The sequence below is a fragment of the Electrophorus electricus genome, chromosome 3 (genome assembly GCF_041902795.1).
Source record: "Electrophorus electricus isolate QZ-2024a chromosome 3, ASM4190279v1, whole genome shotgun sequence".
Classification (NCBI taxonomy): Eukaryota; Metazoa; Chordata; class Actinopteri; order Gymnotiformes; family Gymnotidae; genus Electrophorus; species Electrophorus electricus.
In genome coordinates, this window is record NC_137499.1 from 8,415,905 (window position 1) to 8,437,145 (window position 21,241).

The window sequence follows — 21,241 nt, forward strand, 5'->3', positions numbered from 1 at the left end:
CTCCCAGCCTCCCTGTTGTATGTATTATTTACACCCTGGAGATTTGGCGGCATCTCTGACTTCACTCCCAGGACAGGACTGGCAGGATTTGCAGGACTGCTCCTCAGCATTGTTGTCTGTCATCTTGTCCTCTATTGCATCTACAGATTTTTTCCCCAAAAAGCAATAAAAATGCAATATATGACAATTGAAACATAATAAAGAATAGCCACAAATTTGAATTGAACAGACATCATGTCCTACAGTGTTTTCTTATAGTAAAGCTAGATTTGTGCAAGACTGTCTTTAGACTGTCCTTACAGTACAGCACTTTGATGGTGGGCCCTGCAGCTGTCTGGACCAAATCTTCACTCAACAAAGAGCACAGTGAGAGAAAATCACTGTAAAGGTCTGTACTCCTGGACAGTGAAAGACTTTCCTGATACATGGGCTGCACCAGGGCAGGAAATGGACCTCTTATTATTTTCTCTGCCTCAGTGGAAACTCCATTAGTATAACGAATGCTTACTTTCATCTGAACAAGTCAGGGAAGTGTGATAGGTAAATAAATGAAGCTGTTAAAACAGGATTTGAAATTATTAAGCAGTTCTGCTCAAACTGAAATTTAGCAGTCTCAATACTCCTATGATTTTAAAATTAGAATGACAACATCTAGACTAATATATTTAAAGGTACTATGTTTACTGAACATGCAGATTTATCTCTGTAGCATCATAAACTGGATGAGGAAACTCACCAAAAAATTGTCAGCTCCCTCAACTAAAACTCCTAAAACATGAAAACACAAAGCCATATCTGTCATGTTTGTCTTTGATATATCACTTTTCACTCATTCTGGAAATTTACCAAATTTTTGTATTGTATTAAACTACTTACTCGTTAGCTGTTGCAGTAAGAATGCACCACTGTATCAAAACATTAGCATTATAGAATAAACCGATTTGGACACTTAAACCTTTTCCCAGTTTGTCCCTGTAGTACTGCTCAGAGGGAGCAGTGGGACCCTGCTGTCTTCTCACAGTGCCATTAGTGTTGGCCCTGTCCTGTGACATCTAAACAGGGCAGAGGAAAACACTATTGTATTAAACAGTAATAAAGCTGCTTTCTTTTAAAAATGTCAACACTTTTGCTTGTGTTTTTGGAATTTTCTTTTAAAAACCTTCCTGAAATCAATCAAATTTGCATTTAGAATGCCAGCAAATTAAACCACGTGGTGTACATGACAGCATAAGTAACTAAACCACGAAAACTAAACTATGTGCTCTACATGACAGCAGAACTAACTAAACCAGCAAAACTAAACCCCACGCGTTCTACATGACAATAGAACTCACTTAACAAGGAAAACTGAACCCTGCGCTCTACATGACAGCAGAACTAACTAAACAAGCAAAACTAAACCAAAGTTCAAAGTTTATTTGTAACATACATAGTCATACACAGTATAACTGGCTGTGAAATGCTTTTTTGTTTATGCTCTGCCCATGGCCAAGGAAAGATATATAAAATACACAGAACAGGGAAACGGATGCAGATTAATTAATAAATAAATATGTCCAGATGAATAATGAATGAACAGGGAATGTATGAATATGAATATATACAATGTGCAATTTTTCAATTTTTACAATTTACAATTTTACAGTTTTTTTATGCTATTGTGGACATCATACACAGAGTAGTCCCATCAGTTGCCCTGATTCAGAGCCCAAAGGGCCTGTGGGAAGAAGCTCCTCTTCAGTCTCTGTGTTAGTCTTCAGGGAGCGAAAGCGCTTCCCTTACCTCAACAGAGAGAAGAGCCTATTGTTGGGATGGGTGGGGTCCTTCACAATCCTCTTAGCCTTGGTGTGGCACCGCTTGTAATATATGGTCTGTAGGCCAGGAAGTTCTGTATGAGTGATGTTCTCTGCTGAATGCACCACCCTCTGGAGAGCTTGTCTGTCCTGCTGTTCCTAAACAAGACTGTGATGTTTCCCATGAGGATACTCTCAATAGTTCAGGTGTAGAAGTTCTGCAGCACCTTGGAGGGCAGTCTGAAGTCTCTTAGGTGTCTGAGGTGGTAAAGATGCTGATGAGCCTTCTTTGCCAGGAAGTTGGTGTGGTGGGACCAAGACAGGTCTTGCGAGATGTGAACTCCAAGGTACCTGAAACTGTCTACTCTCTCTCTCCAGCATGGTTCTGTTGATCTTAACAGGTTGGTAGTGCCGCTCCTGCTTCTTGCTGCAGTCCACAATCAGCTTGTAAGGGTTGGTACCAGGCTGAGGCCCCCTCCGGCCACCAGAGGGAAGCCTCGAGTCGACCATGCCACTAATCAGGCTTATCACCCAACAGCTGAGCTAGACCTCATATAAGTCCAGTGACCCAGTCATTCAGTGCTGGGTCTTTGCTAAAGTTTTGAGCCACGCTCCTAGTTTGTAGCTCTGGGTAATGAGGTCTGTGAGCCCTTGTGCTGTGCCTCTTTTCTGCTCTGCGAGGGTGTCAGTGTTTTTACACGTCCCTTCCCTTCTCCAGTTTTCCCCTCTCGAGTCTGTCTGTCTCCCGGGGCTTCCCTTAGCCATTCAAGTTCCTCCCTGTTTTCTGGTTTTGTTTGGGAAGTTTTAGTTTTCCCCAGTGCATCGGGGTTGCCATTTCTTCCCGGGGCGTCCTTTGTTCTCCCTTTTTCCACGCTCAGCATGGTGTTTAGTTTTTTCCTTTTGTTTTACTTGATCCAAGCTCTAACTGTTCTGCACACGGGCCCACTATTGTTAGAGCATGGTTGCTCACCCAGTAGGCTATTGGTGTCTTCACCTAGTTGACCTGGGCTTAAGACCACATTACACAGCTCCTTTGTTGTGCTGATGTTTAGGAGGAGATCATTTTTCTGGAACCAGTCCTCCAGGTGTTTAATCTCCGCCAGGTAGGCCCTCTCTTCAGTTTCCGAGATCAGGCCCATGATGACAGTATCGTCAATAAACTTGATGTCGTACATGTACAGTGAGTAGAGCAGGGGCCTTAGCACACAACCCTGGGGAGCTCCAGTGCTGAGGGTGAGGGTGGATGAGACACAGTTGCCACAGTTGTCGTCTGCCTGTTTGGAAGCTGGAGATCCAGTCACACAGGGATGTATGCAGTTCCAGATCCTCCAACTTGGTAGTGAGTCTGGATGGAGGAGATAATAGTGTTAAACGCTGAACTTTAGTCGACAAACAGCATTTTAACATAATTACCCCTCCCTTAGTCCAGGTGGGTCAATGTGCAGTGGAGCAGCTGTGACAGTATGCAAACTGCAGTGGGTCGATGGAGGCTGGCAGTGAAGCGGTGATGAAGTCTTTGACCAGCTTTTCAAAGCACTTCAACATGACCGATGTGAGGGCAACAGGGTGGTAGTCATTGAGGCAGGAAGGCAGAGGTTTCTTTGATACAGGGACAATGATGGATCATTTGAAGCAGGATGGGACAATACTGTGTGTCAGGAAGAAGTTAAAGATGTCAGTGAATACCAGAGCTAGCTGGTCTGTGCAGAATTTGAGGACTCTACCGCAGATTCCGTCTGGTCCCGCTGCCTTCCTGGTATTTACTCATTTGAACACTCTCCTCACGTCACTATCCATGATGATGAAAGAGAACTGTCCTATGGAGGGCTCTGCGTGTGCAACATTGGCTGCACTGATAGCACCATTTGTGTTGGCGCTAGCGCTGTTAGCATTTGCGCTGCTAGATGTAGCCTCGAAGCGAGCGAAGAATGTGTTTAGCTCATTCGCCAGAGACTCATCTACGCTCATCAATCCAGGGGGTGGGCTCCTGTAGTCCGTGATAGTCCGTAGTCCCTGCCACAGGGTTCTAGAGCCACTCTGCTGGAACCATGCACTCTACATGAGGGCAGAACTAACTAAACAAGCAAAACTAAATCATGCATTCTACATGATAGCAGAACTTACTAAACCAGCAAAACTAAGCCACGCATGCTACATGACAGCAGAACTAACTAAACTATCAAAACTAAGCCACGCACTCTACATTACAGCAGAACAAACTAAACAAGCAATAGTAAACCATGTGCTCTACATGACAGCAAAGCCCATTGTTCCTCTCTGCACTTAGCTGTCTTACTTTACTCTTGTCGATCTTAACCTATACCTATATTTTATTCCTTTACACAGCTCTGTGACATTCATTTGATTTCAACCCCCTCCCCATTCAGGCCAAGATCACCAAGAGGACCACCTCCAGGATTTAATTCACCTGCACAGCACTTTGATATTATTTCATTTATGATATCATTTATAATTTATTATGCACTATGTATCATGCAATTTTATTTACCCACCTATTTTAATGTCCCTGTATGCATTTGTGTGTATTGCAGACAGTTTTCAAGTAATCGTGTGAGGCCTAGATGTTGACCTGTTGGAGCAGGACAAGAAGACAACTTCAGTTATTGGACTAGGCCAAAGTAATAAGCCTTGACAACAAGTGCATTGGGATAATTGGAGACTTTGTGATCTACACAAGACTACAACAACAAGGCCAATCAGCGGACTGATCACCACCAAGAATTGATCATCAGTATTATTTGTGCCATCGTTGAAGAGTTTTCCACTGTAAGGAAAGGTGGACACAATCACCATCCATGGAGTGATCAACATCACCATCAGCATTACAAGCTCAGCCATTATGGGACTTTTATCGGCAGAGGATCCTCACCACTGCAGCCAACCTCATCATGTCTTGTCAGTTGTTTTAGTAAAATATTTTTTACAGCTTTAAAAATATTTATCAGTAAAGTCATTTTTTTAATTGCAAGGGAATCATATTGTCTTGTGAGTTTACCTTCAGTGTCTCTTGTAACCATCGTTAGTGAGTTACAGGCTAACATGTTGTAGGTTGAACTTATCCACTAATCGCATTTGAGCGATTTAGTCTTTTCCTCATGAACACTTATGCATGGTCCATCCAGTTAATCAATCAGTGCATTAGTGTGCATAAGCAAAAGTAGGTTTCTTTAATCTACACTATGTCTATGAAAATAAGATAGGTAAATATATTTTGGAGGAAGAATGATTGTCACACATTGTAATCTGTAACATATCTCCTAATTCCATTATTACCAGGGGCTTGTGCTTTGATGAACACAAGTGGTCACAATGTAATTTAAGATTTTGTGTTTCATGGATAGACAAACCTATGGGTCAAAATCCTGTTGACAAATATACATTCAAGGTGTAGATCTAAAACTTGAATGTATATCCACCAAACTGGAAATACATTATCTGATGGATAGGAAGCTCAGAGATCCACACTAATCTATGATCCTGTACTGGTTAGTCTTCACAGGACACAGAGATGGAATAAGAACAAATGAAGTGAATAATAATCCCAAGGCCACTATCATAGAGGCTGGCTTGGTTGAGACAGCCAAACTAGGAAGACCTAATGGTAGCTCATGCCCTTTGATTCAGAGCGCTGTCCCTGGCAGCCCTTGAGGTCAGGTACAGTCCTGGAAATCACTGATCTCAGCTCACTAATTAAAATAAAAAAAATCTGCAAAAGGTTGCCACGATGCTGCATCCACATGATAAACTTGAGCCTTTGTGTCCTGGATGATTTGCCAGTGTTGACAGTAATTAGAACTGCTGTACAAACGAATTCAGGAAACCAAATGCTGATATCAAACTAAACTGAGTTTTTAGAGACTAAAAGACTGCAAGCTACTTTTGGGGATGTAATGGTGATCAGTAAGGAGGCGGACGCATGTGCGGAGAAGAGGGAGATTTATTAAGGGCAAATCCAGAATCGCAGTCCTAGTCCAGGGTCATCGAGCCAATACGGAGAGTTTTAGAATACATGATATGAAAAACAAGGGCTAGGATAAACGAAGGCTATGAAACACAAACCACAAGCAGGCTATAACAGAAACTAAGAAGTAACATACGGAAGTAAGGAAAAACAAAATAGTTAGAATCAAACAGGCTAATGAACACAGAAGCTTAGAAACAAAGACAGTCTTACATACAGCCAATGCAGTCAATATATTCCACACAAACACAATAAACAGTCAAGAGACAGGCCACATGGCAGGGTTTAAATACATGAAGTTAACAAGCTAGAAACAAGGGACAGGTGTGGAAAATCAAACAAGGGGCAGAGAAAACAAAACTACAGCATGGAGCTAAAGTACACAAAACAGGAAAAACATGGAACATGGAAGCTGGGAGGGACTAACCGTGACAGCGGAGGAGTCTGAGAGTTGACTGCAAACATACAGTCCCAGTGGACTACAGATGCAGTGTTTTACAGCACGAAGATATTCTTTATACTTTCTTGAAATTTCAAACATCAAATGTCAAATTCCATCTGTCTCTTTCAGACGTCGTCACCTTAAACGTAGTGTTTGATTGTATCTTGATGTGATGAGAAACTGAACAGCTCCTTGTTTTCCAGTGATAATGTGTCAGTTACCAAGTACATTCCCTGCATGAAGGTAAATCCTTTTATAGTTACATTAAGTTAGAGGAAGGTGCCACAATCTGTATAATGTTGCTCTTTCTTTTCTATGTTGCAGCCACATTTTGACTGTGATGTAAAAGTTATATAAGTGCAAATTAAAATAGACACCTGAAAATGGGTGAATGAATTTGTTTACAGATGTTACGCAATTTTGAAAAGTTATATCTAGCCGTATTATGCTATCACATGAATCCAGTGTGAATATCCTTCATTTCCTAAAGTTCAACGTGATCAATAAAGGCCAAGCTTCGCTAACTAGGAGATACATAACATTATACATACACAGAACTCAAAGCCCTTCTTATATGGAAGCCACCACATTACACATTTCCTAACACACAAAGAGCACACAGGGCAAATTTTGGAAATAGAAGTGAATGGAGGTCATGCTTTCTACTGCAGAACTTATATACGTATATAGTTATACTCTATACAGCATTTACAAAACAAAATCACTGAAGTGAAAGTTCTGTCACAAAACTAAAGTATCCTTGTGCAATGTTAAGTGGGAATACTGGAAGCCTGGATCTTTCTTAGTGTACATACGGCATACACTTTAAATATAAGAGCTTCAAATATTGCATATATGAAACCGAACATACATTTAATACGATTTTGCTATCCTATTACTCCAAATTCCCATAGTAAAATTACTGTAAATCATGCTATGGGTACAAGAATAAATGTGCTTCAAGAATCTCATAGATCTGATAACAATTTGATTTGGGTATTGTTATGTTCCTGGACTGCTGCAGTGCATTCCTGCTCCAGTTCGGGATTTGGGTCTTGCAATACACCTCATTATTGGCTCTGCCTGCCTTAATTGATTCAGCTACTAGTCCAGTGTTTTGTCATTTCACATACTGCCTCATTATCAGCTACCAGTCTTATCACATCACTGTTGTGACCTTACCACCTAGACAGGGTCATAACAGTATTTTATAGAGCTTCAAGTAGTGACATATAGTGAACCAAATATACAATTAAGAGGATTTTGCCATCCCATGACTCCAAAGTCCTACTTCAACATCATATTCTGAATATGTTGGAAAGTGTTCTACAAGAATATAGAGGAGTGAATTAATAATTTGATTTGTGTATTTTAGGAAATTTTTAAATATACTCTGGTGAAATGATTAGCCACCCTTCTCACAGTAAAAACAAGGAAATCTTATCAGGAGTAGCTAAGAAAGTGAGCTTTATAAATATAATGGATGTAAATGAAAAGAAATAGTTTTTAACTGGGAAGGTTTGAATTTCTGCATATGTTTTAATGCATATTTAATTAAGCTGACATACACATTTCTTTTATATTTTCAATGTCTGCACTAAAAGTGCAACAAACTTTCTGTTACGTCGTTTCACAAACTGGCTACTGTAATACAAAAGGTAGGGATGCACTTAAGCCATTAATGTAGAGAGTGCGGCCGAGCAGCCAAGTGCAGATGGCATGACCGCTGTGAATGAATAGCACTGTTATTAAATGTCTATGAATTTTCCAAGTTTTATGCCATATATGGCCTGCATACAAACATCAAATTAATAATGAAAACGTCACCTTGCTAAGTGTGTTCTTGCATATCGTAGGTGACCATGGTGATAGAACTTTCTGTGGAACGCTGACGACAGGAAAACCCTAAAATCCGTCAGTCATTTACCGACCCTCAAACAGACAAGCCAGGCTTTTTTTTCTGCAACAAATCAACAAGCTGTTTAAAAATAAAGTTTTTCTGCCTCTCTTTGGTATCTGGCTATGGCATCTCAGTGGTAGCTATCATTTCTTTTCTAGTTTACAGGTTGCAGATCTGGGTTTAGCAACAGATGGAAAGCCAGTCTGCAATTCAAACTGATCCCTGCGAGCTTACGTTAGCTAGCGAGGAACATATAATTGTATCTAGAAGCTAGCAAGCTAAATAAGGTAGCTAACTAGCTACTGTAACTTGGTTCCTACCCAGATGTTAGCTAGATAGTACATGAAGCTATTTCTATAGTTATCTAGGTTATTCGTCGATACTAATTCAACGCTACAACCCTTGAAACTTTTCTTAGTAGCTAACTAGGCTAGGAAATTACAGTTCTTTTAAGACCCAATCTATTTAATTATCAAATATACATTGGAATTTTAGAATGCTACCTGCACCTTTTGCCTGTCAATCACCTTGTGCCTGTCAATAATCAAGGTTGTAACACCAATAGCAATATTGCCAACACAGTCGATCCTTTTGACTCAACTCCACAATATCATAAAATACTTGCAATGCCAATGAATAAAAGTTTGCGCAGGTTTATAACATGATGCAACAAATTAAAACTATAAAGTCTTTATTGTTGTGAATAAAAAAGAACTGCAACATGCAATGGGGGTGAAGACAGAGATGCAGATCTAGGAGTGCAAGCCTTCCTCACTGGTGACATGATGTCTCAGTAGAAATCAGCTCAGATAAGCAACTTCATTTTCTATGTTGAAGGAGACTTTGGAGTTCAAACACCAACACCATAAACGCAGGGCCCTCACAACTCAAGGACAGAGCAGCTATTTCTACTTTTAATTCCTAGGACTATTACACGATCAATTAGGACGCCTACCTGTTTCACTGGCACAAATTTGCAAATGGCATGGCAAGCATAGTCAAAATTTGAATAAGAGGGCAAAGTGTACTCACAAAAGAAACAACTTAGTTCCTAACACTGCAAGCAGGAATGAAACCTGCACACAGAGCCCCCAAGGCAGTATAAGTGCACTTTAACCACTCAACCATAGCATCTTACCATCAATGGCACTTCCAGCACTAGGATTTCTTAAAGCTCAATTATCAGTCTATGCATGGCATGGTGCATAACTTGAACTTTTCCTAAATGCATTCGACCTACGAAATCCCAGTTGTCCATGACTCCATTGGGTGTTACCAGGTCTGATCAAGCCCGTTCTTCCCAATTAGACCTGTGACAATGCAGGAAGTTCTTTCTGTAAAGCAACTGGGAGCTGACACACTCCAGAATATTTGCATTATATCTCAGCAGCGGTGACTAAACAGATGCCATCAAGGCAAAGACTGAACAGGTGGTGGAGAGAAGTGGACACAAAATAAATTGCTGTCTATGATAGAATTTCTAGAAAACAAACCAGTCCACTGCGCAACTCGTGTAGACCTTTCAACATGCACGTTTGTAGCCACAGAGATAACAACACTGCAAGCAAAGAGAGGGAGGAATCATAGTGTTTACTGTCAAATTGCAAACACAGATAGAGTGAGCGGACTTATATGTGCACTATTTGCAAACTACGAGACTCTCACGTCTGTAGAAGCTTTGCTTAGGACTGCACTCGACATACGACTAACTGGGGAAATAGCACTTCAACAGCTTAGGGTTAGTTGTTCATCCGTTCAAAAAGCTTCAATTGCCTCGTGTGAGGATTGAACTCACGACCTTCAGATTATGAGACTGACGCGCTACCTCCTGCGCTAACGAGGCTGGCGCAGTGCAGGCCGTGGACACGCGGGACCACTCAAGGTGGCTCAGCAGGTTGGCATGAGCATTGCTTTTGTTCATTAAAAAAATTACACCTAGCTGACGAAGATGTCATGTAAAGCTTTCCCTGGAATGCTGTTAGTCCATGTGAGCAGAAATGTAAGTCAACAAAATGGAAACTTGCACATTGGAAATGGAGTATTGCAGGACATCGCTTGACGTAAGCTGAACGTTGACAAGACGATACAGCTTGGTACACTACATTGCAATAGAATAACAAAACATTGCAAATAGAGTCAAAGGCAAATTTGTAATCCATATTAATCACACCTTTATCATACAGGGATAGCCAAAATGCTTTGAATTTGTTGGGTTTTTTTACAAGTGTTCAAAAAGAAATACAAATACAAGTCTTAAGATAACACTCCGACACTGTTAAAAGCGGAGAACGAAGAGTGAAAGAATATGGAGATGCAACTTCAGACTTTGACATTTCAGGCTGCACAAAGAGTAATTCTGTGTCTCTCTACTTTAGATTACTTAATAATTCATTAGCCTAGCTAGCTAGCTAAGTAACAGTAGCACGTTAATAACAAAGGACAGCCTAATAACTAATATGAAGGGTGGTTTCTTCCAACATTCTGTTTATACTGTTGATTTTTCTGGTCTAGATGCACTTGTCATACAACTTCTGAGTAGTTTCTGTTAAAATCAGTTGTACTTCTCTGTTTAAAGCGCTTGCAGTCATTTCATATGTATTTGCATCTTCTTGTCTTGTACTAAAAATATATTGAAAAAAGCTATTTGTCAGTTTCGTGCACTACATCAAATACTTTGTTGGTGTCAAATATTGAAATGACATTAAACGTGGTGGCATGACTGGGACTTGATAAATGCCCATCTTGACTTTGGACATGCATGAGTTGAGTTGGGACTTGAGACAGGATTTGACTGTCAAGACTTGAGATGTACTTGTTAATTGCAAGTACATCTTGTTACTGACTTGTGCTGGTCGTCGTGGGGAGGGGGGGTGTCATTGGAGTTAACAGTGTTATAGCTTAAGAGAAAAGACAAAGCTGTCCCAGGAATGCTGCTACAAGTTATGGAAGAGAAGCATAGGCAAACACCACTGTAACTTGCGCATGAGAAATAGGCTCCTCCAGATCTTTTATTGATCTACGTTGAAGGTCCAATAGCTGAAGAGTGTTTATCTGACATTTAACTCACGCAGGCAAGAAGGTTAAACCTTCCTCTACTACATGAAAGAATACACTGCCATGCGGCAGGTAGATGTTTCAGTAAAGGATCAGGGAGTTCAAGCTCTCCCCACTGGTGGCACGTGGCTCAGCAGAAATCACCTCAGATAAGCAACTTAATTCTCTAGGCTGCAAGAGACCACATTGGAGTTTGACACCAACACCTTAAACTGTGGCCCATGACAACAGAGCAGCTGTTTCTACTTCAATTCCTAGGACTATTTGAAGGTCAATTAGGACTTCTACAGTTTCACTGGCACAAAGTGGCAAATGGCCATTTCAAGTGCTCAAAAGCTTGTCAGTCCATGAGTAATAAGTGAGACATGCGCCATTTCCTTTTTCGATTCCAGATCTTGCCAAAGCAACCATGCACGGCAGGGTGCGTGTCTTAAACTTTTCCTAAATGTGTTCCACCCACTAAATCCCAGTCGTGCGTGAATCCATCGGGTGTTACGCGGTCTGATCAAGCCCGATCTTCCCTGTTAGAGCTGTGACAATGCAGGAAGTTCTTTCTGTAAAGCAACTGGGAGCTGACACACTCCAGAATATTAGCATTATATCTCAGCAGCGGTGACTAAACAGATGCCATCAAGGAAAAAGACTGAACAGGTGGTGGAGAGAAGTGGACACAAAATAAATTGCTGTCTATGATAGAATTTCTAGAAAACAAACCAGTCCACTGCGCAACTCGTGTAGACCTGTCAACATGCACGTTTGTAGCCACAGAGATAACAACACTGCAAGCAAAGAGAGGGAGGAATCATAGTGTTTACTGTCAAATTGCAAACACAGATAGAGTGAGCGGACTTATATGTGCACTATTTGCAAACTACGAGACTCTCACGTCTGTAGAAGCTTTGCTTAGGACTGCACTCGACATACGACTAACTGGGGAAATAGCACTTCAACAGCTTAGGGTTAGTTGTTCATCTGTTCAAAAAGCTTCAATTGCCTCGTGTGAGGATTGAACTCACGACCTTCAGATTATGAGACTGACGCGCTACCTCCTGCGCTAACGAGGCTGGCGCAGTGCAGTCCGTGGACACGCGGGACCGCTCAAGGTGGCTCAGCAGGTTGGCATGAGCACTGCTTTTGTTCATTAAAAAAATTACACCTAGCTGACTAAGATGTCATGTAAAGCTTTCCCTGGAATGCTGTTAGTCCATGTGAGCAGAAATGTAAGTCAACAAAATGGAAACTTGCACATTGGAAATGGAGTATTGCAGGACATCGCTTGACGTAAGCTGAACGTTGACAAGACGATACAGCTCGGTACACTACATTGCAATAGAATAACAAAACATATTGCAAATAGAGTCAAAGGCAAATTTGTAATCCGTATTAATCACACCTTTATCATACAGGGATAGCCAAAATGCTTTGAATTTGTTGTTTTTTTTTTACAAGTGTTCAAAAAGAAATACAAATACAAGTCTTAAGATAACACTCCGACACTGTTAAAAGCGGAGAACGAAGAGTGAAAGAATATGGAGATGCAACTTCAGACTTTGACATTTCAGGCTGCACAAAGAGTAATTCTGTGTCTCTCTACTTTAGATTACTTAATAATTCGTTAGCCTAGCTAGCTAAGTAACAGTAGCATGCTAATAACAAAGGACAGCCTAATAACTAATATGAAGGGTGGTTTCTTCCAACATTCTGTTTATACTGTTGATTTTTCTGGTCTAGCTGCACTTGTCATACAAGTTCTCAGTAGTTTCTGTTAAAATCAGTTGTACTTCATTGTTTAAAGCGCTTGCAGTCATTTCATATGTATTTGCATCTTCTTGTCTTGTACTAAAAATATATTGAAAAAAGCTATTTGTCAGTTTCGTGCACTACATCAAATACTTTGTTGGTGTCAAATATTGAAATGACATTAAACGTGGTGGCATGACTGGGACTTGGTAAATGCCCATCTTGACTTTGGACATGCATGAGTTGAGTTGGGACTTGAGACAGGATTTGACTGTCAAGACTTGAGATGTACTTGTTAATTGCAAGTACATGTTGTTACTGACTTGTGCTGGTCGTCGTGGGGAGGGGGGGTGTCATTGGAGTTAACAGTGTTATAGCTTAAGAGAAAAGACAAAGCTGTCCCAGGAATGCTGCTACAAGTTATGGAAGAGAAGCATAGGCAAACACCACTGTAACTTGCGCATGAGAAATAGGCTCCTCCAGATCTTTTATTGATCTACGTTGAAGGTCCAATAGCTGAAGAGTGTTTATCTGACATTTAACTCACGCAGGCAAGAAGGTTAAACCTTCCTCTACTACATGAAAGAATACACTGCCATGCGGCAGGTAGATGTTTCAGTAAAGGATCAGGGAGTTCAAGCTCTCCCCACTGGTGGCACGTGGCTCAGCAGAAATCACCTCAGATAAGCAACTTAATTCTCTAGGCTGCAAGAGACCACATTGGAGTTTGACACCAACACCTTAAACTGTGGCCCATGACAACAGAGCAGCTATTTCTACTTCAATTCCTAGGACTATTTGAAGGTCAATTAGGACTTCTACAGTTTCACTGGCACAAAGTGGCAAATGGCCATTTCAAGTGCTCAAAAGCTTGTCAGTCCATGAGTAATAAGTGAGACATGCGCCATTTCCTTTTTCGATTCCAGATCTTGCCAAAGCAACCATGCACGGCAGGGTGCGTGTCTTAAACTTTTCCTAAATGTGTTCCACCCACTAAATCCCAGTCGTGCGTGAATCCATCGGGTGTTACGCGGTCTGATCAAGCCCGATCTTCCCTGTTAGAGCTGTGACAATGCAGGAAGTTCTTTCTGTAAAGCAACTGGGAGCTGACACACTCCAGAATATTAGCATTATATCTCAGCAGCGGTGACTAAACAGATGCCATCAAGGAAAAAGACTGAACAGGTGGTGGAGAGAAGTGGACACAAAATAAATTGCTGTCTATGATAGAATTTCTAGAAAACAAACCAGTCCACTGCGCAACTCGTGTAGACCTGTCAACATGCACGTTTGTAGCCACAGAGATAACAACACTGCAAGCAAAGAGAGGGAGGAATCATAGTGTTTACTGTCAAATTGCAAACACAGATAGAGTGAGCGGACTTATATGTGCACTATTTGCAAACTACGAGACTCTCACGTCTAGAAGCTTTGCTTAGGACTGCACTCGACATACGACTAACTGGGGAAATAGCACTTCAACAGCTTAGGGTTAGTTGTTCATCCGTTCAAAAAGCTTCAATTGCCTCGTGTGAGGATTGAACTCACGACCTTCAGATTATGAGACTGACGCGCTACCTCCTGCGCTAACGAGGCTGGCGCAGTACAGTCCGTGGACACGCGGGACCGCTCAAGGTGGCTCAGCAGGTTGGCATGAGCACTGCTTTTGTTCATTAAAAAAATTACACCTAGCTGACGAAGATGTCATGTAAAGCTTTCCCTGGAATGCTGTTAGTCCATGTGAGCAGAAATGTAAGTCAACAAAATGGAAACTTGCACATTGGAAATGGAGTATTGCAGGACATCGCTTGACGTAAGCTGAACGTTGACAAGACGATACAGCTCGGTACACTACATTGCAATAGAATAACAAAACATATTGCAAATAGAGTCAAAGGCAAATTTGTAATCCGTATTAATCACACCTTTATCATACAGGGATAGCCAAAATGCTTTGAATTTGTTGTTTTTTTTTTACAAGTGTTCAAAAAGAAATACAAATACAAGTCTTAAGATAACACTCCGACACTGTTAAAAGCGGAGCACGAAGAGTGAAAGAATATGGAGATGCAACTTCAGACTTTGACATTTCAGGCTGCACAAAGAGTAATTCTGTGTCTCTCTACTTTAGATTACTTAATAATTCATTAGCCTAGCTAGCTAGCTAAGTAACAGTAGCAAGCTAATAACAAAGGACAGCCTAATAACTAATATGAAGGATGGTTTCTTCCAACATTCTGTTTATACTGTTGATTTTTCTGGTCTAGCTGCACTTGTCATACAAGTTCTCAGTAGTTTCTGTTAAAATCAGTTGTACTTAATTGTTTAAAGCGCTTGCAGTCATTTCATATGTATTTGCATCTTCTTGTCTTGTACTAAAAATATATTGAAAAAAGCTATTTGTCAGTTTCGTGCACTACATCAAATACTTTGTTGGTGTCAAACATTGAAATGACATTAAACGTGGTGGCATGACTGGGACTTGGTAAATGCCCATCTTGACTTTGGACATGCATGAGTTGAGTTGGGACTTGAGACAGGATTTGACTGTCAAGACTTGAGATGTACTTGTTAATTGCAAGTACATCTTGTTACTGACTTGTGCTGGTCGTCGTGGGGAGGGGGGGTGTCATTGGAGTTAACAGTGTTATAGCTTAAGAGAAAAGACAAAGCTGTCCCAGGAATGCTGCTACAAGTTATGGAAGAGAAGCATAGGCAAACACCACTGTAACTTGCGCATGAGAAATAGGCTCCTCCAGATCTTTTATTGATCTACGTTGAAGGTCCAATAGCTGAAGAGTGTTTATCTGACATTTAACTCACGCAGGCAAGAAGGTTAAACCTTCCTCTACTACATGAAAGAATACACTGCCATGCGGCAGGTAGATGTTTCAGTAAAGGATCAGGGAGTTCAAGCTCTCCCCACTGGTGGCACGTGGCTCAGCAGAAATCACCTCAGATAAGCAACTTAATTCTCTAGGCTGCAAGAGACCACATTGGAGTTTGACACCAAGACCTTAAACTGTGGCCCATGACAACAGAGCAGCTGTTTCTACTTCAATTCCTAGGACTATTTGAAGGTCAATTAGGACTTCTACAGTTTCACTGGCACAAAGTGGCAAATGGCCATTTCAAGTGCTCAAAAGCTTGTCAGTCCATGAGTAATAAGTGAGACATGCGCCATTTCCTTTTTCGATTCCAGATCTTGCCAAAGCAACCATGCACGGCAGGGTGCGTGTCTTAAACTTTTCCTAAATGTGTTCCACCCACTAAATCCCAGTCGTGCGTGAATCCATCGGGTGTTACGCGGTCTGATCAAGCCCGATCTTCCCTGTTAGAGCTGTGACAATGCAGGAAGTTCTTTCTGTAAAGCAACTGGGAGCTGACACACTCCAGAATATTAGCATTATATCTCAGCAGCGGTGACTAAACAGATGCCATCAAGGAAAAAGACTGAACAGGTGGTGGAGAGAAGTGGACACAAAATAAATTGCTGTCTATGATAGAATTTCTAGAAAATAAACCAGTCCACTGCGCAACTCGTGTAGACCTGTCAACATGCACGTTTGTAGCCACAGAGATAACAACACTGCAAGCAAAGAGAGGGAGGAATCATAGTGTTTACTGTCAAATTGCAAACACAGATAGAGTGAGCGGACTTATATGTGCACTATTTGCAAACTACGAGACTCTCACGTCTGTAGAAGCTTTGCTTAGGACTGCACTCGACATACGACTAACTGGGGAAATAGCACTTCAACAGCTTAGGGTTAGTTGTTCATCCGTTCAAAAAGCTTCAATTGCCTCGTGTGAGGATTGAACTCACGACCTTCAGATTATGAGACTGACGCGCTACCTCCTGCGCTAACGAGGCTGGCGCAGTGCAGTCCGGGGACACGCGGGACCGCTCAAGGTGGCTCAGCAGGTTGGCATGAGCACTGCTTTTGTTCATTAAAAAAATTACACCTAGCTGACGAAGATGTCATGTAAAACTTTCCCTGGAATGCTGTTAGTCCATGTGAGCAGAAATGTAAGTCAACAAAATGGAAACTTGCACATTGGAAATGGAGTATTGCAGGACATCGCTTGACGTAAGCTGAACGTTGACAAGACGATACAGCTCGGTACACTACATTGCAATAGAATAACAAAACATATTGCAAATAGAGTCAAAGGCAAATTTGTAATCCGTATTAATCACACCTTTATCATACAGGGATAGCCAAAATGCTTTGAATTTGTTGTTTTTTTTTACAAGTGTTCAAAAAGAAATACAAATACAAGTCTTAAGATAACACTCCGACACTGTTAAAAGCGGAGAACGAAGAGTGAAAGAATATGGAGATGCAACTTCAGACTTTGACATTTCAGGCTGCACAAAGAGTAATTCTGTGTCTCTCTACTTTAGATTACTTAATAATTCATTAGCCTAGCTAGCTAGCTAAGTAACAGTAGCACGCTAATAACAAAGGACAGCCTAATAACTAATATGAAGGGTGGTTTCTTCCAACATTCTGTTTATACTGTTGATTTTTCTGGTCTAGCTGCACTTGTCATACAAGTTCTCAGTAGTTTCTGTTAAAATCAGTTGTACTTCATTGTTTAAAGCGCTTGCAGTCATTTCATATGTATTTGCATCTTCTTGTCTTGTACTAAAAATATATTGAAAAAAGCTATTTGTCAGTTTCGTGCACTACATCAAATACTTTGTTGGTGTCAAATATTGAAATGACATTAAACGTGGTGGCATGACTGGGACTTGGTAAATGCCCATCTTGACTTTGGACATGCATGAGTTGAGTTGGGACTTGAGACAGGATTTGACTGTCAAGACTTGAGATGTACTTGTTAATTGCAAGTACATCTTGTTACTGACTTGTGCTGGTCGTCGTGGGGAGGGGGGGTGTCATTGGAGTTAACAGTGTTATAGCTTAAGAGAAAAGACAAAGCTGTCCCAGGAATGCTGCTACAAGTTATGGAAGAGAAGCATAGGCAAACACCACTGTAACTTGCGCATGAGAAATAGGCTCCTCCAGATCTTTTATTGATCTACGTTGAAGGTCCAATAGCTGAAGAGTGTTTATCTGACATTTAACTCACGCAGGCAAGAAGGTTAAACCTTCCTCTACTACATGAAAGAATACACTGCCATGCGGCAGGTAGATGTTTCAGTAAAGGATCAGGGAGTTCAAGCTCTCCCCACTGGTGGCACGTGGCTCAGCAGAAATCACCTCAGATAAGCAACTTAATTCTCTAGGCTGCAAGAGACCACATTGGAGTTTGACACCAAGACCTTAAACTGTGGCCCATGACAACAGAGCAGCTGTTTCTACTTCAATTCCTAGGACTATTTGAAGGTCAATTAGGACTTCTACAGTTTCACTGGCACAAAGTGGCAAATGGCCATTTCAAGTGCTCAAAAGCTTGTCAGTCCATGAGTAATAAGTGAGACATGCGCCATTTCCTTTTTCGATTCCAGATCTTGCCAAAGCAACCATGCACGGCAGGGTGCGTGTCTTAAACTTTTCCTAAATGTGTTCCACCCACTAAATCCCAGTCGTGCGTGAATCCATCGGGTGTTACGCGGTCTGATCAAGCCCGATCTTCCCTGTTAGAGCTGTGACAATGCAGGAAGTTCTTTCTGTAAAGCAACTGGGAGCTGACACACTCCAGAATATTAGCATTATATCTCAGCAGCGGTGACTAAACAGATGCCATCAAGGAAAAAGACTGAACAGGTGGTGGAGAGAAGTGGACACAAAATAAATTGCTGTCTATGATAGAATTTCTAGAAAACAAACCAGTCCACTGCGCAACTCGTGTAGACCTGTCAACATGCACGTTTGTAGCCACAGAGATAACAACACTGCAAGCAAAGAGAGGGAGGAATCATAGTGTTTACTGTCAAATTGCAAACACAGATAGAGTGAGCGGACTTATATGTGCACTATTTGCAAACTACGAGACTCTCACGTCTGTAGAAGCTTTGCTTAGGACTGCACTCGACATACGACTAACTGGGGAAATAGCACTTCAACAGCTTAGGGTTAGTTGTTCATCCGTTCAAAAAGCTTCAATTGCCTCGTGTGAGGATTGAACTCACGACCTTCAGATTATGAGACTGACGCGCTACCTCCTGCGCTAACGAGGCTGGCGCAGTGCAGTCCGTGGACACGCGGGACCGCTCAAGGTGGCTCAGCAGGTTGGCATGAGCACTGCTTTTGTTCATTAAAAAAATTACACCTAGCTGACGAAGATGTCATGTAAAGCTTTCCCTGGAATGCTGTTAGTCCATGTGAGCAGAAATGTAAGTCAACAAAATGGAAACTTGCACATTGGAAATGGAGTATTGCAGGACATCGCTTGACGTAAGCTGAACGTTGACAAGACGATACAGCTCGGTACACTACATTGCAATAGAATAACAAAACATATTGCAAATAGAGTCAAAGGCAAATTTGTAATCCGTATTAATCACACCTTTATCATACAGGGATAGCCAAAATGCTTTGAATTTGTTGGTTTTTTTTACAAGTGTTCAAAAAGAAATACAAATACAAGTCTTAAGATAACACTCCGACACTGTTAAAAGCGGAGAACGAAGAGTGAAAGAATATGGAGATGCAACTTCAGACTTTGACATTTCAGGCTGCACAAAGAGTAATTCTGTGTCTCTCTACTTTAGATTACTTAATAATTCATTAGCCTAGCTAGCTACCTACGTAACAGTAGCACGCTAATAACAAAGGACAGCCTAATAACTAATATGAAGGGTGGTTTCTTCCAACATTCTGTTTATACTGTTGATTTTTCTGGTCTAGCTGCACTTGTCATACAAGTTCTCAGTAGTTTCTGTTAAAATCAGTTGTACTTCATTGTTTAAAGCGCTTGCAGTCATTTCATATGTATTTGCATCTTCTTGTCTTGTACTAAAAATATATTGAAAAAAGCTATTTGTCAGTTTCGTGCACTACATCAAATACTTTGTTGGTGTCAAACATTGAAATGACATTAAACGTGGTGGCATGACTGGGACTTGGTAAATGCCCATCTTGACTTTGGACATGCATGAGTTGAGTTGGGACTTGAGACAGGATTTGACTGTCAAGACTTGAGATGTACTTGTTAATTGCAAGTACATCTTGTTACTGACTTGTGCTGGTCGTCGTGGGGAGGGGGGGTGTCATTGGAGTTAACAGTGTTATAGCTTAAGAGAAAAGACAAAGCTGTCCCAGGAATGCTGCTACAAGTTATGGAAGAGAAGCATAGGCAAACACCACTGTAACTTGCGCATGAGAAATAGGCTCCTCCAGATCTTTTATTGATCTACGTTGAAGGTCCAATAGCTGAAGAGTGTTTATCTGACATTTAACTCACGCAGGCAAGAAGGTTAAACCTTCCTCTACTACATGAAAGAATACACTGCCATGCGGCAGGTAGATGTTTCAGTAAAGGATCAGGGAGTTCAAGCTCTCCCCACTGGTGGCACGTGGCTCAGCAGAAATCACCTCAGATAAGCAACTTAATTCTCTAGGCTGCAAGAGACCACATTGGAGTTTGACACCAAGACCTTAAACTGTGGCCCATGACAACAGAGCAGCTGTTTCTACTTCAATTCCTAGGACTATTTGAAGGTCAATTAGGACTTCTACAGTTTCACTGGCACAAAGTGGCAAATGGCCATTTCAAGTGCTCAAAAGCTTGTCAGTCCATGAGTAATAAGTGAGACATGCGCCATTTCCTTTTTCGATTCCAGATCTTGCCAAAGCAACCATGCACGGCAGGGTGCGTGTCTTAAACTTTTCCTAAATGTGTTCCACCCACTAAATCCCAGTCGTGCGTGAATCCATCGGGTGTTACGCGGTCTGATCAAGCCCGATCTTCCCTGTTAGAGCTGTGACAATGCAGGAAGTTCTTTCTGTAAAGCAACTGGGAGCTGACACACTCCAGAATATTAGCATTATATCTCAGCAGCGGTGACTAAACAGATGCCATCAAGGAAAAAGACTGAACAGGTGGTGGAGAGAAGTGGACACAAAATAAATTGCTGTCTATGATAGAATTTCTAGAAAACAAACCAGTCCACTGCGCAACTCGTGTAGACCTGTCAACATGCACGTTTGTAGCCACAGAGATAACAACACTGCAAGCAAAGAGAGGGAGGAATCATAGTGTTTACTGTCAAATTGCAAACACAGATAGAGTGAGCGGACTTATATGTGCACTATTTGCAAACTACGAGACTCTCACGTCTGTAGAAGCTTTGCTTAGGACTGCACTCGACATACGACTAACTGGGGAAATAGCACTTCAACAGCTTAGGGTTAGTT

The 21,241-nt window shown here is 41.4% G+C and overlaps 5 non-coding genes across 5 annotated transcripts; all 5 read right to left on the bottom strand.

The window, feature by feature from the left end:
• Nucleotides 1-9,887: 9,887 nt before the first annotated feature.
• Nucleotides 9,888-9,960, bottom strand: trnam-cau (transfer RNA methionine (anticodon CAU)). The gene has a single exon. It is a non-coding gene; the product is annotated as a tRNA-Met (tRNA).
• Nucleotides 9,961-12,162: 2,202 nt separating this feature from the next.
• On the bottom strand, nucleotides 12,163-12,235 carry trnam-cau (transfer RNA methionine (anticodon CAU)). The gene has a single exon. It is a non-coding gene; the product is annotated as a tRNA-Met (tRNA).
• Nucleotides 12,236-14,434: 2,199 nt separating this feature from the next.
• Nucleotides 14,435-14,507, bottom strand: trnam-cau (transfer RNA methionine (anticodon CAU)). Its single transcript has one exon. It is a non-coding gene; the product is annotated as a tRNA-Met (tRNA).
• A 2,205-nt stretch (nucleotides 14,508-16,712) lies between these two features.
• On the bottom strand, nucleotides 16,713-16,785 carry trnam-cau (transfer RNA methionine (anticodon CAU)). The gene has a single exon. It is a non-coding gene; the product is annotated as a tRNA-Met (tRNA).
• A 2,204-nt stretch (nucleotides 16,786-18,989) lies between these two features.
• trnam-cau (transfer RNA methionine (anticodon CAU)) lies at nucleotides 18,990-19,062 on the bottom strand. The gene has a single exon. It is a non-coding gene; the product is annotated as a tRNA-Met (tRNA).
• Between the last annotated feature and the right edge of the window lie 2,179 nt (nucleotides 19,063-21,241).